At 35.4% G+C, this 18,441-nt stretch overlaps 1 protein-coding gene across 6 annotated transcripts in view; it reads left to right on the top strand.

The window, feature by feature from the left end:
* Nucleotides 1-18,441, top strand: part of Erbb4 (erb-b2 receptor tyrosine kinase 4) — a 1,069,446-nt gene that overhangs the window by 745,152 nt on the left and 305,853 nt on the right.

Raw genomic sequence — 18,441 nt, 5'->3', positions numbered from 1 at the left:
AGGAATAAATAATTTATTTTGTCTTTGAAAACAAATCTCTATACAAATGTTAAGCTCACCCCCTGCGTGCATTAAAACCAACATTAAAAAAATAAATAAATCAGCGGCTGGGGATTTAGCTCAGTGGTAGAGCGCTTACCTAGGAAGCGCAAGGCCCTGGGTTCGGTCCCCAGCTCCGAAAAAAAAGAACCAAAAAATAAATAAATAAATCACAGGTTGGTGAGATCATGAAATGCATAATTTTAATATTGTAGAATACAAAAGATTTGAACATTTAAAACAGGCAAATATTGAACAATATCATAATTTCAGGTAAAAATTTGAAGAGTTCACATTTATCTCAGTTCATGACATTGTTTTGATAAGAAAACGACAAAAGAAATTATTATAGCTTAAGCCAATTTTTATAAGCCAGCAATAGAGGGAGTACAGAAAGACTACACACTCAAAGGTAAAATATTCTTAAACTTATTATTTAAGTTATGTACTTTAATACTCAAAATTGAATAAATAAAACAGAATAACATAAAATTATCTATTCACCTGTCCTGCTTTTGTTCAGCAGCCATTAGCACTCATTGTACTCTCTTGAAAATAATTTCTATAGATAAATGATACATGACTATATGTCTTACCCAATTTACTCCCAACAGCATATTATATTAGGTATGTGTTCATTAGCTTTCTGTTACCATAAGACATGCCTGTAAAATGATAAACTTACAAGGAAAAAGTTTTAGTTTGGCTTGAAGCTTTGAACATTTTGATTGGGCCTATTGACTATGGGCGCGATGCCAGGTAGCTTCTCATGGCATGAAGAATATGGAAGAGAATATCTGATGATACATTGAAGAAAAGGTATACACAGAAAGATATCATGATCAAATAACCCTCATGAGGAGTACTCCTCTAATAATAGAACCTGCCTTGGCAGTCCTCATTTCTTATCATGTCAACTATTTTCAAATGGCACTGTGAGTTGTCTTAATACCATGAGTTTTAGAACATATCCAGTACAAACTATGGTATACAACTTGACTTTATGTTTTTACTTGTAAAATATGTTTGACTTATACATTTATTCAAAGGTGGATTTTCTAACAAATGAATACTATGTTAAGTCCTTCATATTTGGATTCTCTATGAATTTATGACTTTCTAATACATGTTTTTTTTAAAAATAATCTACAGCTTCTTGAATTTAGGGGTTTGAATGTATTGTTTTGAGAATTCCATAGATCAGTTTGGACTTTCTCTGTCCTGTTTTCACTTTCCTCCAACTGCTCCTATGTTCCTGAGAGCTCCTTGAATTCATGGCCTTTGCACGTATTTAGTGTTGCTTGAGGCTAATCACTTGGGAATGGTAATCTATTGAGGACTTATCCTTGGAAAGGGTGACAATCCATCTCTCAGCAGCCATTACTGTAGCAATTTGTCTAGGAGAGGGATCTTGTGAAATTTTCCCCACCCATGATAGTATGTCAAGTTGTGTTGCTGACATTGTGCAAGTCTTGTATAAGCAACCATATTTTTGAGATTTCATGGGTACACTTTTCCTATCATGCACAGAAGATACTACCTCATGGAATACTCCCTGAACTTCTGGCTGTTAGAATTGTTTATTCCCCTCCTCTAGAATATTCTCTGTGTCTTCATTATAGCACTGGTGTTGAAAATGTATCAAGTGAAACTAAAAAACTCACCGTGAATGGTTTGCATTTTTACAGTTGTGGATGTATAAAATGGTCTCTGGTGCAAAAGAAGCATCATGATATTTGAGAGCTACACTTACATGTTGGTGTAATGATAAGTGTTTAGAAGGCAGGAATTATCCTTAGGAAAATGGCAGTTGCACAGTCTCTTCTATGTCCCTTGATCTTACCAGCCATGATTAAGTAGTTGGCTAGGATTCCGGTACCAGACTTGAATTCCTTCCTAATGATGGTTTATATTCAATTCAACAGATGTTGGTTACACCTAAGATGTAAGTGCCACTACTATACCTTGAGGATTTATTGCCATACTGGTCTGTGTTCTGGTTTGGAGGTTGTCTGCTGTGTCGGCCTGTTCTTTTCTTTCTTGAAGTCTATATAACCTCATTACATACTATGGGGACGTACCTTACATACAATGGAAGCTCAATTCCTTCAAATCTCGTGCCTGAAATTTGTGGTGTCTTCAGTACTAGGGTTTTTATTTTCAAGTTCTGGGAGGCAGCCAAGAGCTACTCAATAGCCTTTATTATTTGGGGAGCCTCTTAAGCACTCTGAGCCAACAGTTCAGAGGGAGATTTTTCATGCATCACATGGAGGATTTTGTTAGGAATTATAGGATTTTTTGGGAAGTATTATCAGCCCAATAGGTATAAAACTTCATTTAAGCTATACACATAGACAGATGTCAGATAGAGAGACAGACAGGCAGGCAGACACACACACACACACACACACACACACACACACACACACACACACAAACACACACACACACACACAGACAATGAGTGCTTCCCTATGTCTTTTTCAAAAATTCTTAGTATTATTTATATTTCCTCCTTTTGTTTCCCTCTATAATTCTCTCTCTTCCTCTGTCTCAATTAAATTCCCTCTTTATTTCCCTACTTTCTTCTTCTACCATATGTACTCATTCTCCTTCTCTGAGAGCTCCTTCAACCTGACCTTTACTGTCCATGCATATATGCATGAATTTCCACAGCATTAGTTCTTACACGTGGCATTTGTAGCATCACAGGCCTGTATACTTGCACACTGACAGAGATCACCAACACAGAATCACATGATTTGTAACGATTACTGCTGCCAGGGTAAATCTATGGCAATGGACATTTTTCTATTCCATGACAAAATAGTACATTTGGAAAACTTTTTAGCTTTTTATGAATGATTAATATAGAAAACCAAACCAGTATCTGGTTGTAGATGGCAATGAATTCACTTAATGCAAACAATATTCTATGGCAGGGATTTTTTGAACCAGACTTTAGAATTTTAAACCAGATTCTAAACTAAAACTGTGTCACTATGGGAAATAGTGTTTGGACTCAGTATAAAGGGATTCCAAACCTAGTCATATGGTGCTGGGTTGGTGTTCATCTGATGTCTAAGATTATCAAGAATCAATGCCACACTTTGATGATGCAATGGAGAGACATGGAAATTGACAAAACCTGTACTCATGGTCTTTTCACAACAAATAGCTTCTGAAAACTCAGGACTGCAGACATGGATGACCATACCCTGCCTTTTTAATAAGGGGGTAAGGGTCAAGGCTCAGGCCCTCGTGCTTGTACAGAACATGAACCCATGATGACATCGCCACAGCCCCACAGTACCTTAACAAAGCGTTTTGCTATGTTCTAGTATAGTGGGAAAGAGAGACCTCATTAAGAAACCCACCACTCTACAGTTTATATAGAAAATCGTAGAACACACCTATTATTTCTGCATAGAAAGTAAAGCCACTATCATTTCTTAGCCTTTTAGCTAAGATCGAGTTTAGATATTAAGCACATTCTAACACTGTAACACAAAATCCACTCAGTGGTCACCATATATACTCCACATTCTATACATTTTAAGAATATTACTAATATATAATATATGCATATATGTGTATATGTATAATCATAGAAGCTAATAGATTGTAAGTTGTTAAATATTTTCCTTTTAAATGTTTTAAGATAAATTTCTTGCAAATTAAGGAGGACAATGATCTTTTTCTATAAGCCGGAGGTCATCATATTTATATAGCTGATATTGGGTTTCATCCTCTGCGTCTGAGTCTGAAGATTGTCCTGTCTCCACACCATGTTGCAGAGGGCACTGCAAAAGTGTGTTAGTCCAGAATTCAGTCATGTGATGGAAATCAAAGTTGTTCTGCTTCCCACCATGGGTAAACATCTCCATTTACATTTCAGTTACAACATCTATAAAATTGAAATGGTTATTCTCAATTCCAGAGGGTTGATTTCTTTTTAAAAAGAAATTCTATTCAATGTTAAAGGTGAAATGCTTAAGCATTTGGGGGCATAAACTAAGAACCCAATGAGGACACTACATAGTATAATAACTGAAGGAAGTATGTTGGAAGCAGTTTTTCCAGGATAAGTGAATGAAAGGGTGTGGGAGACAAGCTCTACAGCTCAGTATAGCCTGGAGGTGTCTACAGCATCTGCTGTCTGGAGCAAAGAATGAGAAACAGGACTGAGGAAAGTGGAGGCTGTTTGCTTTGCCTTTCATGCAGATCCTCCTCCTCTTCCCTTGAGTTACTTAACCGACCAACTACTTATACATATTTATATAGCAGAGCAAATTATATTTTGGAACTACTCAGACACATAAGTATCATAAGGCCCAAATTTTATAATTATAAAAATAATTTCACATTGCAGTGATAATTAGACTTCATTGAAGATTCTGTAGGGATGAGAAACCCTCTAGCGCTTTTATAGATGTGAATTACAGACAACCCAGAATTCGTCTCCCCTTAGATTTTCCTCTGTGGTTCCTCTGTGCAGTAATGCGATTTGCAACGTGTTTCACAGAATTCACAATATTTGTTGAAGCTTTTATTAATAGTCTACTCAACTGTTTGACCACAAAAAATATACATTTTTATCTGTGCAAGATGTAGTTTCATAACTTATAAATTACTTCTTTCTCTATGGCTGAAATAAGTTCCTTTTGATAAGAGTCCCCTAAAGGTAATCTATTTTATTTTCTATTATTTTATCAAACATTCCCTTCCACATACTATGGATTTATGGCTTTTTCCCCAAAGTTTCAAAGTATTAGGAAAGAAAGGACTATTATTCCAATTTCCTTCCTCTCAATTCAGGAAATTAATGTTAGGATAATATTTTATCCCTCCTCCTTTCCGCACTGACTTACTTCTGTGGATGTGTCTGCTTGCTGGCATGACAAGACGTTGTCTTATGTAGCTAAATGGTGAGAAGTCACAGTAAGACAAATGGCTCAGCTCTGGGAGAAGTTCACGGTGATGATCAAGTTGTTGGGTGAGATGAAGCAGGGGAATGATGAGAGCTGACAATGTCTGTATATAGACCCACAGAAAACAAAGATGTCAGAATATCATGGTATCATTGATAGAAAAGCTTCGTGATTTCCAAAGCAGTGGAAAACTTTTCTGATGCGTTAAACTAGAGTTCACAAAATGGAAGTCCAGGGAGGCTTTATTGGCAGCTTATTATACACGAAGGATTATTTGTCCAGTTTTCAAGAATTGTTATTTATATTTTCAGGAGTTTAGAATTATATGTGATTTTAGTTTCAACATACTAGTTATTCTGTGCACTGGCTTAAGAGTCAGAGTTGATTTGAAGTCATGTTGAATAATGTAATTATGTCCTCAGTAACATTTCCGGATGTTTGGATTATAAACTGGAACCAGTAGGTACTTTAAAAACATTCTCTATTAGAATAAATTTGTTTCTAAACAAAATATTTTAAGAAATCTTTGGCCTGCTAGGGGATTTTATAAATATTAATGAATTAGTAAATGATGCTTCTACAATCTTACTAAGTGCTCTGCTCTGATTTACCCAAGAGCCTGATTTTCTGAACAACTTGAATTCGTGCTCCTTAAATCCTTTTTTTAATGCTAGAGCATGCTGGCCCTAGAAACCGAACAAGGATCTTTCTCACATCACTGCAAAGGGTCAAACAGAACTTAGGCTGGGACACGAAGAGATGCCTTATATGTGGATCAGCAACTCCAACTTGAAAGTACTTTTTAAGCTCAGTTAAATCGTGCCTGCCTTGCTCCACAGTGCAGCTTACGGAAATTGATTCAGTGGATTAATGTAGTCATGTCAGGGGAGACAAACTTATCTTCTACGTGAAGGCTGAAGCTTATAGAAGTATTATTTAGTAAGCTTGCTGGGAAGAATGACAACTCTCTTCACAAGAACTAAAATCTGAGGTCTGAGTTGTATAGGTGTAGGTGTGAAGGAGACTAGGCTTTAAGGAATAAATAATAATGATTAAAGGGACAATGCTATCTCTGTCCCTGTAAGACATATGAAGTGCACTTATCGCATTTAAAATAGATACTGCATGTCCTTTGTTATCTCTAGGCACAGTTTCCGGCCAGCTCTCTCTGGGCTCCTACTATCAGGAAGGGTGGCAATTTCATTTCATACTTGCCTTTTGTCCTCCCAGACCCAATGTCAGCTCATTTAGCCACGGAATTTGAGTGAGAAAAGAGAAAAATGCATACATTAAAATTTTACCATTTGATTTTCCCAACCCACGCATCCATTTTGCATTAAAGTAGTCATAGTTGTCTTCAGTTGCAGATTGGATAATTAGGATATTTTAAGACGATAACCTCGGAAACTAAATTTTCCATCTTCTAAGTTATTATTCCAAATGTCATTTATTACCTAGAAACCAATTAGAAAATAAGTGTATTCAGCATCAGAAAAAAATGTGTTTCCTTCCTCAAGTATTACAATATAAAATTTGAAGAGAAAACATGTGTTTTAGCTGCTGGACTAAACAGACATGATACTTTGTCCTGCTTGCCATTAAATATTTATTACTCAAAGGTTTTTTTTCCCAAAATATAGTCAAGAAAAAGTAACCGCTCAAAATTAATTTGTATTTCTCTCTCCATGAAAGTATGAAGAAAAATTGTGAATTGTGAGATGCTAATGACAAATTGTAAGGATAACAAACTAATTATACTTGTGTGCATGCATAAACATATAATTTATCACAATATAATGGTGTTTACAGTCTTTCTAGAACAATATTATTTTAAAGGAAGGTGCCAATGTGGTAAATTTCCAATTAGAGCTGAGAAAAGCAAGTGGGAGTTAAAGTGGATTGGAAAGAGCTGAGCCAGCACCCCTGATCAATCAGGACAACAGCAAACCTTTGTTAGGAGCCACCATCTTTAATTAAAACTCTTGTATTTACTAATAACTTTGTATGTCTTTAAGCCCTCTTATTGATTTCAATTATTTTCTATTTCCCCCTTTTTGACTGTATAGTTTCTGGAGACATTGTAAAATTAAGGAACACATTACCGTGTACTAATTACTGTTGCACACTTACCATGTTACACAGTGAGACAATAATTTACTTGAAGAACATGGCAGCAAATTGCTGTTAGTTATGATATTATCATGACATTCTCCATAGATGTGAAGGAAAAGCATAATTTCTATCTAACTATAGTAGGTACCTTTGCCTGAAATATGGTACAGACGACAATGCGGTGTCATCGGGAGATCTTACTAGTGCCATCCTAAGGAATTGTGTGGTAGGAATACAATGTATGAAATTTCGCCTTTCCTGTGGATATTCTGCCGTGGAATGACAGATGAGATCATGCCAAGCATCTGACAAACGCTTTTGAAGTCTTGAGTTCCTTTGAACTACCTTTGGTTTTGTATCTTCTGTTCACTTCTCTGATGACCTAGTGTTCTAAGAAAAAGATACAACAAATAAATGACATACATGAATATAGCATGATATATTATGAAGAGAAAAATAGTAACAGACGATGTGGTCCAATGGATTTTGTGGTATCTGTGATCCTAATTTGGACAACTTTTCTCCAGTGGATTTCTGTTTGTGTAATAATTAGAAGGTTAGTTTGCTATAAAATAGGTAAACTAAAGGAACTCAGGTTGTGTTTTATAATTTCCTGATTTGATCTATGTGCACTCAGCTGAGCACTGTTTTCCTTTTTTTCTATTTAATTAATTAATTCATTAACATCCCTAATGCTGTCCCCTCATTGAGTTTCTCCCCTTCAACTAGGAGAGGGGTCATGCCCCCCTCCCTAACCCCTCCCTGACATTTCTATGCCCTGGAGCATCAAGTCTCTGCCATATGAGGAATACCTTCTCCCAAAGAGTCCAGACAAGGCAGCCCTGTTGGGGAACCAGTACTGGGTGCAACTTGCTAAGACTGTCCTAGCACTCCAGTGGTCTCTGGCTCGAAGTAAAAATGTGTGAAGTAGATTAGGTTAGAACAAAAAACTATGGTTTTGAAGCATTCTTCATTATATCCTCAAGTGATACATGTGTAATATGAGTCTCATAATCGCTATCCATTGTTGCTGTTACTGAAATGTGTGTGTGTGTGTGTGTGTGTGTGTGTGTGTATATATATACATATATATATATATATATATATATATATATATATATATATTAGCTCTCAGTAAATGCCCTAGCCTCCTCTGTAAAATTTTCTAGTTGAAATCAATTATATGTTAGATGTCATGAAGTCTAATATATTCACATGTATGTGCACACATGTATGTGCCTATGTTATATAAAGGTTTTAGCAGCAGATGTGGGGAGAACGGCAGTGATGACTTAGCTTTCACTGTGATCACACTCAGTGTCCCTAATTCACGTGGCATAGAAATGAACTGGTTTTTGAGGGTGAAAACATAAATAAGTGAGATTATTTTAGCTACATGGTGTTGCATTTAAAATAGTTTCTGGAATCATCTTCTTCAATAATCTAAGTCACCTTGGCCCTTTCTTCCTTTTGAACACATATCGTTTGTGGCTCTAAACTTCATGTTCACCAGTCCATAAAGATGCATAAGAATATAGGAAGTAATCAAAGACCGAGTTTGATAGTTCCTTACTATGTGACCTGAGACAACCTAGTTAAATATTTTTAAATGTTAATGTCTTCATCTGAGACACTGGGATAATTAATTTGCTCTTTGATATACATAGATTATATCTTTACAGATTTTATATTAATGTACAACTATTTAAATGATATTCAAGGTCCCATAGTAAATTGTAATAATGCCACTATCTGTGAGCACAATTCCCTCCTTCCTTTTTTTATGAAAAGTAATTATCTAATAGCAAACAGCGTGGTATTTATGTGTGTGTGTGTGAACATATAGGTATATAAAAATGCTGTGATACTATTTTTCTTAATTTATAAGAATTGGCTTAATCATTTCTTTTTTTCTGTCATTCAATTTTGATTAACTTATAATTTAATTTATGTTTTACATCTTATTTCACCACAAGAAGAGCAGCCTCTCATTCTTCGAAGCTGTTATAGTTTTGTGAGTTATGTTTGTACCATTTATCCAGCAGCTTTGGCATAGTGGATGCTGAAATTATATTAGGAAGAATTATAATCAATGAACAGTTCAAAATATACAATTATCTACCAATGTATATCACCCTGTAAGTCATATTTCTCTACAAAGAACTGCATAGTCACATATCTTTAAATACATAGGTTTGATGGACAGAGACAAATGGCTGTTCAGGATTCATGTATCAATTTATGAACTCTCAAATAGTTTGCCCAGCATTCAGGATTTTATCCTCATCAAAACAAAAGCTTCCTTGTACACCAGCACAGTATAACTGAGTCCTCTAGAGATGTCTGACTATTTTCACTGCATTCGTTCATAAGCATATACCTTTATTTGATGCATTTAAGTAATAAAGAGTTTATAGTTTCTTCATTTCTGATCTCCTATAAACTTTTTCGTTCCCCATGGAGACGTACTTTGAAACTTTGCATTCTAAATTAAGGAGTAACGCAGATATGTATTAAATGGGAGGAAGCTCATCTTCGTTCTCTTCTGGTATTTTGAAAGGGTGTCCTATTTTTGTTTATCTCTTTTAAAATCAAGGCAGTATGTACATGTATGTGACATACCATAAGTCAAATTACATTAAATTCCTTCATACACCTTTTTCTCTTTAAGTTCTTAAAGAGAACATTGTAATGCAACTTGGGCTGCCAATACACCCACTGCTGCTGCTTCTGCATTTTGAGTGCTGGACTTAAAGGCATGCATCACCATGCCTAGCACCACATTCTGCTTTGTGACATGTTCTTGAGGCTGCAGCCTTCAATAAAGTGAAATGATAATTTAAACAAAAGCGCAGGTTCCAGGGAAGGTTTAGTTGATAAAGTGGGTGCCTTGTAATCATAAGGACTTGAGTCTGAGACACAGAAACTACATTAAGACCCAAGTACTAAAATAGGCACCTAACATTCTAATTCTGGCTGTGTGGGGACAGAATGATCTGGCAAAAGGTATAGGGTCCCAAGCTTGACAGTCTAGTTAAGTTGGTGAGTGTCAGGATCAGGAGCTATCAAAGTGTCTATACCTCAAAACAACATGGAAGGCAGCTTCAAGGACCTGTGCATGTGCGCGCACGCACACACACACACACACACACACACACACACACACACTCACACAGTTGTCTACACATATGAGCTTATACATGCAAAACACAGACATATACATATATACATATAAACACATAAAACTCAAATATCCTTTTTATTCATTTTTATACTCTTATTTATGTCCTGAAAGCTCTGTCTACAGTTCTGTCATAGGCACATAAAATAATTTATACTCATTGCTAGGCCTCTTTTATAATTATTATAACAATGTTTGTCTTTGATTCTTAACTCATAAACCTTGTAGATGTTAATAGTCTCATAATGATAGAGAATATACCTTATGGCTAAGAGGACAGTTTAAAATCAACATTAAAATTCTCTCAATGAATCCCTAAGTATGTCTTTAAAAGATAGGTTAAGAGACCACATTAAGTACATGAATAAAGCATGTGTTAAAGAAGAATAGACCCAACAAGATCCCTTTCCTCTGTGCTACATCTAACAATATTATCACCCCACAGTTCATAGGTCACCAGAGACAGACTGGGACAAGGCTCAACCCTGATTAGTACCTGTAGAAATCTGACCATGATTTTATCAACTGACTCAGAATGTCAATTTCAGCAAAGCCTGTGCAGAAATAGACCATGATTTTCAGGCACCCTGTAGCACCTATTGCATTTAGGATTAAACTGTTATATTACCAGTAGGTGTATACACATTGTAACACATTCACCTTGCTCATTTAGAGAAGCCATTAACATGATATTTTGTTGGAAGGTGAATCATTATCAACTGTCAAAGCCTAGACAACTTTTCACAATTCTATTTTCTAACACACAGTTGTTTGTTTGCAATTTGTGTCATCCTATAGAGCTTTCTTCAACCTCATAAGATTCCTAGAGCATTGCCAGTCATTTTAATCACACTGGAATTAGATGATTAAAAGACATGATATACACATTTCAATACTATAATTCCTCCTATAAAAATGGGATTTATGGACCAATAGACAGACATTAGTTGCAATCCTGTGAAAATGAACATTGTGACACACTGAAAGTAACTGAATCAAAATTTTCTTGACAGAATAATTACTATGTTTAATTTCAAATGTCTGTTAGACTATCTTTATTCTAGTCACAGAGATTATATATAAAAATTAAAGGCAATTAGAAGGCAGTGAAGAAAAGGAAGAGGGAGAGATATAAATAAAGAAGATGAGCAGGAGGAGAGAGAAATGCTCTATGAAATATAGTGGAAATTTTTAAAAAAATATTACATAAATTTATCCTTAATTTTCTTATATTATAAATGGATTTTTTCTCTTGTCATTGTAATTTTTTGCTGTTCCTGAGGGATCACAACAGTAAATACTTGATCTGTAAACTGACAGTCACTTTGAAATAAAGTAAACTTTTTCTAAGGTAACAATTTGGTCATAGTAATTTTTAGCAATGTATTTAGAATAGAAATTCAATGTTTGTATTATTGGTGATGTACTGATTAACTCTGCTAATAGATTGTGTAACTTCTGGGAGTGGTTTTCTCTCAATAGCTTCTCTGTCAATCAAATTTGCATCTTTCATTCTATTGCATGTGCTCTTGAAGGACTCCCCATTCCAGGGTTCTAGTTACGATGATCCATATGAAAAGTGGTTTAACTTTCAACAATTTACCCTTTATTTTCATTGCATGTAAGAGTATGCCAACTTTGCAAGTGCTAGTTACTCCTCCCAAGTATTTTGGTGGACTCACTGAAACAATCCCAGAAACATACTAAATACAGGGAGGAAATCTAAAGAAATATATGAGTAAAGGTGGAAATGAACAAAGTTAACGTACTTATGAGGCTGAGTTACTGATTTCAGGTATTGACTTTTTGTGTGTCTACATCATTACAATTGTGAGTAAGGCTTGGCATACTATCAATTTTAAGTAACCAACACTGAATAATCAACAAATATTATTATGTAAATCTATTCTATGCTGGTTTTCATCCCATCCTGTCATCTTTGACACATCCAAGGGAAAGTTTTCTCCATAAAAACATGCCAAAGGAAACAGTGAGAAAAATAGTCTCTTGAAGCTGTCTCTTTAGAAAATTTACAGGTTGTGTTGTTCTTTGCTGTTTCTTCTCCATCAGACAAACACAAAAGCTACTAGAATATGATTCGTGTTCACTAAGTTTTCATTGACAGTTAAGAAATATAAAAATCCTGATAAAAATGTGTTATTCTTTCATGTTGAAGACAATTTACATAAAAATCGGATGTAGAATAGCTTTTTTAGTCTTTTAGGAAAATTCATTAATTCATCACCATTATTATTTTGAATGTAAAAACAACCGTTATTCTGATAGGAAAAAATCAGCAGGATTTCAAGTACAACTTCTAATAATTGGAAAACAGTAGAATATGTTTAAAGTTATAGATGTCATTAAAGTGCTTTTGATTTCTAACATAATTTTATCATCATTTAAAGTCTGGGTACAAACTGCTTTACATTCCCCTTGATTGTCATCATGCTACTGTGTAATCAGGTGACAACTGTTACAGTTTGGAAATGTACCCTTACAGTTTCAATCTACAAGTACTGAAACATTTCCTTCTTCAAGTCACTTATTTGTGATCCAGCTCCTTGCTCCTTGTCACAGTAATGGCTCCTTCTACGTTCTCAATACCCTAGATATCTAAATCAGCCTTTTGATTTATATGGAGTGTGTTAACAGGGTTAACCTTCGTCAGTGTCCACAAACCATGCCATTGTGGAGAGGTTGAGTAATTTTGATATAAGTGAGACCCTTATATTGTCCCTAGTAAGAATAAGGCTGTCCTTAAAACCCAACTTGGACAATTTGGCTCCTAATTATCTGGCAACACATAGGATGCACTTGGTGTCCACTTGTCTCCTGGAGAGCATCTAGGAAAACAATGTAGCAATGCTGTTGAGACATCTCCAATAGTGAGAACATCTATGGCATCCTTGATGCACAATCTTATAGTAAAAGAAACATAATGTCAATGATGCTGCATGCCTTGCCAGACTTTTAGAAGTTTTCTCATGAGATGTGGGAGTGACACATATTTCAAATTCTACAACATATCCATCTCTGATTTGACTAAGAACAGAAGGTAGTACTTTTTATTTTCAGCCCTTAACCTCTAAAGCATGCAAGCTTTGTTTCTGTTTGTGGAAAGTCATTTGCCTCATCTGAAGCCTTTTTCTCTCCTGTCGGAATCCCTCATTGAATAAGGTATATCCTGATGTTGGTCCTCAATGCTCTTCTGTTTGCTTTTCCTTCATCTGGACCTGTTCCTTCTCCGTCTTCTAGGTCATCTTTTTTACTCCTATCTGATAATGTTTACTGTTCTCTTCCATCAACTGCTCATTCTTCATTTGCATTTCCTCCAGCATTTTTTTTTTTTTTTGTAGCCTGGGCAGCTTCAGCTAACAAACACTTCACTTCAATGTCCTCTTTTCCTAGTCTGTCTGTACTGCAATGTTTCTTTCAACTCCTTCATTGTCTAGACATTAAGAGTATATTCTCCTGTCTAGAATAAATACCCTGCTTTGCATCCTTTAGTGGATTGAAAATATCCCGAAGCTGCTGGTGTATGCTCTCTCCAGTTTCTTTGTGGAGGCACTCAGAACTATGAGTTTTCCTCTTAGCACTGCTTTCACTGTGTGCCATAGGTTTTGGCATGTTGTGCCTTTATTTTCATTAAAATCTAAAATGTCTTCAATTTTTTTCTTTATTTCTTCCTTGACCAAGTTATCATTGAGTAGAGCATTGTTCAGCTTCCATGTGTATGTGGGCTTCCTGTTGTTTTTGTTGCTATTGAAGTCCAGCCTTAGTCCATGGTGATCTGATAGGATGCATGGGATTATTTAAATCTTCTTGTGTTTACTGAGGCCTGTTTTGTGGCTAATTATATGGTCAATTTTGGAGAAGGTACCATGAGGTGCTGAGAAGAAGGTGTATTTTTTTGTTTTAGGATGAAATGTTCAATAGATATCTGTTAAACCATTTTGGTTCATAACTACTGTTAGTTTCACCATGTCTGTTTAGTTTCTGTTTCCATTATCTGTCCATTGATGAGACTGGGGTGAATAGAACTAGAAAATATCATCCTGAGTGACCTAATCCAATCACAAAAGAACACATATGGTATGCACTTGCTGATAAGTAGATATTAGCCCAAAACTTTGAAATACCCAAGATATAATTTACATAATGCATGAAGCTCAAGAAGATGGAAGACCAAAATGTGGATTCTTCAGTCCTTCTTAGAAGGGCGAATAAAATACTCACAGGAGACAAAAGTACAGAAACAAAATGTGGAGTAGAGAGTGAATGAAAGGCTATCCAGAGACTGCCTCAACTGGGGATACATCCCATATGCAGTCACAAATCCCAGACACTATTGTGGATGCCAAGAAGTACATGTTGACAGGAGCCTGATATAGTTGTCTAATGAGAGTGTCTGCCGGAGCCTGACAAGTACGTAGATGGATGCTCTCAGCCATTCATTGGACTGAGAATGGGGTACCCAGTGGAGAAGATAGAGAAAGGACTGAAGGAGCTGAAGGGGTTTGCAAGTCCGTAGAAAGAACAACGATATCAACCAACCAGACAACCCAAATCTCCCAGGGACTGAACTACCAATCAAAGAGTACACATGGAGTGGCCCATGGCTCCACCACATATGTAGCAGAGGATGGCCTTGTGGGGAATCAGTGGGAAAAGAGGCCCTAGGTCCTGTGAAGGCTGGATACCCCAGTACAGTGGAATGCCAGGGCAGGGAGGCAGAAGGGAGTGGGTGGGTGGGCGGCACCCTCATAGAATCTGGGGGAAGAGGGAGGGGGTAGGGATTTTCCTGAGGGGAACCGGGGAAAGGAGATATCATTTGAAATGTAAATAAAGAAAATATCCAATAAAAGAAAAGATAAAAGGACAAAGGAAGAAAATATTCTGAAGCCGAGATGATCAGGGATCTAAGGATACCTGTAGACTATAGAATTACTCTTGCTTTATTCCTAAATTGGTCCCTCCTTCCATTTCTTAACATTTGATCGCTATCTTTGAGTGACTTTCAAACGTAGAGCGTGATGGCTTGTTCCCATGGGGCCTGTGCTGGTCTAGCTGTCACTGGAGGATTTCCCTATGCAAACGCATATTTAGTTTAAGGATTTCTGTTTGGATAAATATTTAGAAGGATGTTTCTTTAAATTCAACTAAGATGGACTAGACTATTAGATATCCTAGAAATATGAGATATTTGACCATAATATGGAAGGTATTATGACTTCCAAAACTTTAATCTTTATTTTTTGTAGATAAGGAAATGCTCTAAATATATGCTGAAAAGGTTCATAGAATAATAATTGTTATAAAATTTACACATTTTAGCATCCTATTTTCATGTGTGCATACTGTACTCTGTGGGTGTATGATTTTAATCTAAATATTTAATAAATAATATTAAAAAATCTGTGTTAGTAATCTTATAATTTAATGTTTTCTACATTTATTCCCGATTGTCAGGGTAGACTAAAGTAAATGAAAAGAAACTGAAACATTTTGTATAATATCATGAATCAAGACAGTTAAAATAAAAACTAATCTTTGGATGTATGTGTGTGGAGCTAATTATTGTGTTGCTTGTAGCATAAATTAAATATGGTGTTGCTTATACCACATGCTTCCACTGAGCTCTGAGCTGAAGATTTCAGAATGGGCAATGCTTGTTACCTAGAAACAAAGTCAGAGGATGCCCTTTCTTTACATTCATTTGAAATGTAGTAATTTGTTTATTTAACATATGTAACATATGTCTGCTATTTTAATTAATTATTTTCAGTCCACTGGAAGAACTTTATTTATCTGTGAGTAGAAATATATATTTGGATACACTCTTTATAAACTATGTATGTAAATATGTTGCACTATGTACTATGAATTACAAATTTGTAAATATAAGTAAATGTAGGATTTAGTTAAATTTTACAAAGAATATTGTAAGCCTAGTATATACTACTGCATAATTAGAAGCTGTAACTAATTAGGTAACATATATATACAATATGTATCACATGCATACATATATTTTATATAAATTTAAAAGTATATGATTATCAATTACACTTCTAAAATTTGGACATGACCACAAACCAAAAAAATGTAAGAAATAAATGCAAAATTTGTTAAATGGTGTTACACAACACAACACAACTGAAATATGGAAGGAATGAGAAAATGTTAGCCAAAGTAAGAAAGAAGGCAATAACAGTGAGAACAGAGACAAGGGATGGGAAAAGATTAGATAAGTCTTTAAGAATCGGTATTTGGGAAAGATTAAATACAGGTATCAACTAGATGTAGACATCACTGGGCAATGAGCTTCAATAAAATACTTCAAGGTACACAGGCATTATGATGCATGACAGAATGCTAGTATAAGACATTAATAACTTTGAAATTTAATACAACTCAAGTTGCAAATTCAATTTTTTTTTACATTTTAGAATTTTTTTTAAAACTTCTGGATTAGGAGTGGAGCGGAGTGCAGAACAGTCATTGAGCACATAACTTGTTGAACCCTACGTAGCACATAACTGTCTATTCATACCACTGCCAAGAAATCAAAATCTTCTGTATATTTATGATAAAAATATTATGTAGCTATATTTTCTAAAATAAATTTACTATAGATCATGAATCCTTTCTATTTTAAAATCTATTTGAAACTTGTATTTATTTTACTGTACACAGAGTAGTGTGATAGGCTTCATATTTTAGCATTATGCATAATGTAATGATGTTTGTCATATCACACAAAAATAGATCCAAGTAAGCTACATGGTCAGTAAATAATCAGCAATGGAATTCACAAATTCTAGCAATCTAATTATAAGTAATAATAGTAAGTTTTGGTTATTTGACAATTGCCTGTTTAGACTTCTAAAATAGATAGACAGTACTTTGTCTTTTCAAGAAGTGTGTTAGCATCTAGAAGATACTTTCTTTAGATTGGCAGTTTCTGACATCTCACTCAATAAGTGCATTGTTGTGTGCTGTTGTGTACCAAGTGCTAAAGATAGTGTACTATCGAAAGAAGGTAAGTATTCCAGAGATTTAGAAAGCAACACCCTCACCATTTGCTCAGGAGGAATAAGTTAACAAGGACAGCACAAATGTTGTGTTGATCACAATAACATTAGGAAAAGTATGTGTGCAGCATCACTAACAGCCGCCATGTTAGGCACTCTTTCCCGAGTTTCTTGATTGTCTCTAATCCTGTTAGATAAGTGGTTATTCTAGTTCCACCTTTGAAATGATAACATGACATATAGCATAGTAGAGTTTAGAAATGAGACTAGGCTTCTGATACTCAGAGTACTATATAAATTTTATCTCCTTCTTAAGAAACAAGAGAAATAGAGAAGTTCAGCTTGGAGACATGCCTGGTAAGAAAAGAAGTATTTTCTCGTAAGACGAGACAGGAAAACCTTTAAGGTACATAAGTGCCTTATGGAATTGTGATGAGAATCAGACCAGAGGGAGCAGAGTGGAAGTGTCCATTCTGCCACCTAAGAGAAACATAGGGAGTGGTGGGTGACTCCACGGGAGGTAGAGAGTTTCATGTGTTCATGAAGGATTCTTACTTTTTGCTTTGGATTCAACCCAAGGGTATAAGGGCAGCTACCATTTTATAATGTAAATCACCACTGAATCAAACAATGGCTTCTGTTCTTAAACCAACCGTCTCTTCAGCACAGCATTGGAATGAATCAGGAAGAAATAGAAGAAGACTTCTAGAATCCTATGCTAACGTTTGTAGATATGCACAAGCAAGTGTAGAGATAGGGAAGTAATTAAAGACCTACCAAAACAGAATTGACATTGGTGATTTTCTCTCATACCGTAAGTGATGGGAAAGAAGAAATGGAACATCCATGTTCAATTTCTAGGCAAGCAGCTGGTTAGAACATTTCATTCATCGTGATGAGTGAATATAGTCTGTGGAAGAAGTGGTGTTTAACCCACTTAGCTCAAGAAATGGTAAAAAAGCAAAAAGAAATGAGGCAAAAGTGTAAATAAAGAATTCAGAGTGATATATATATATAAATATACATACATACACATAGATACATCCATATACATGTATATATATATGTATGTATATATATTTATACTCTGTAATGTTCGCACTAAGAAAGTACTTAGAAGTACATCTCTGTAGTAATGGAA

Source organism: Rattus norvegicus, chromosome 9 (assembly GCF_021556685.1).
Source record: "Rattus norvegicus strain SHRSP/BbbUtx chromosome 9, alternate assembly SHRSP_T2T, whole genome shotgun sequence".
Taxonomy (NCBI): domain Eukaryota; kingdom Metazoa; phylum Chordata; class Mammalia; order Rodentia; family Muridae; genus Rattus; species Rattus norvegicus.
Note: the sequence above shows the minus strand (reverse complement) of the source record. Positions and strands in the feature narration are given on the sequence as shown.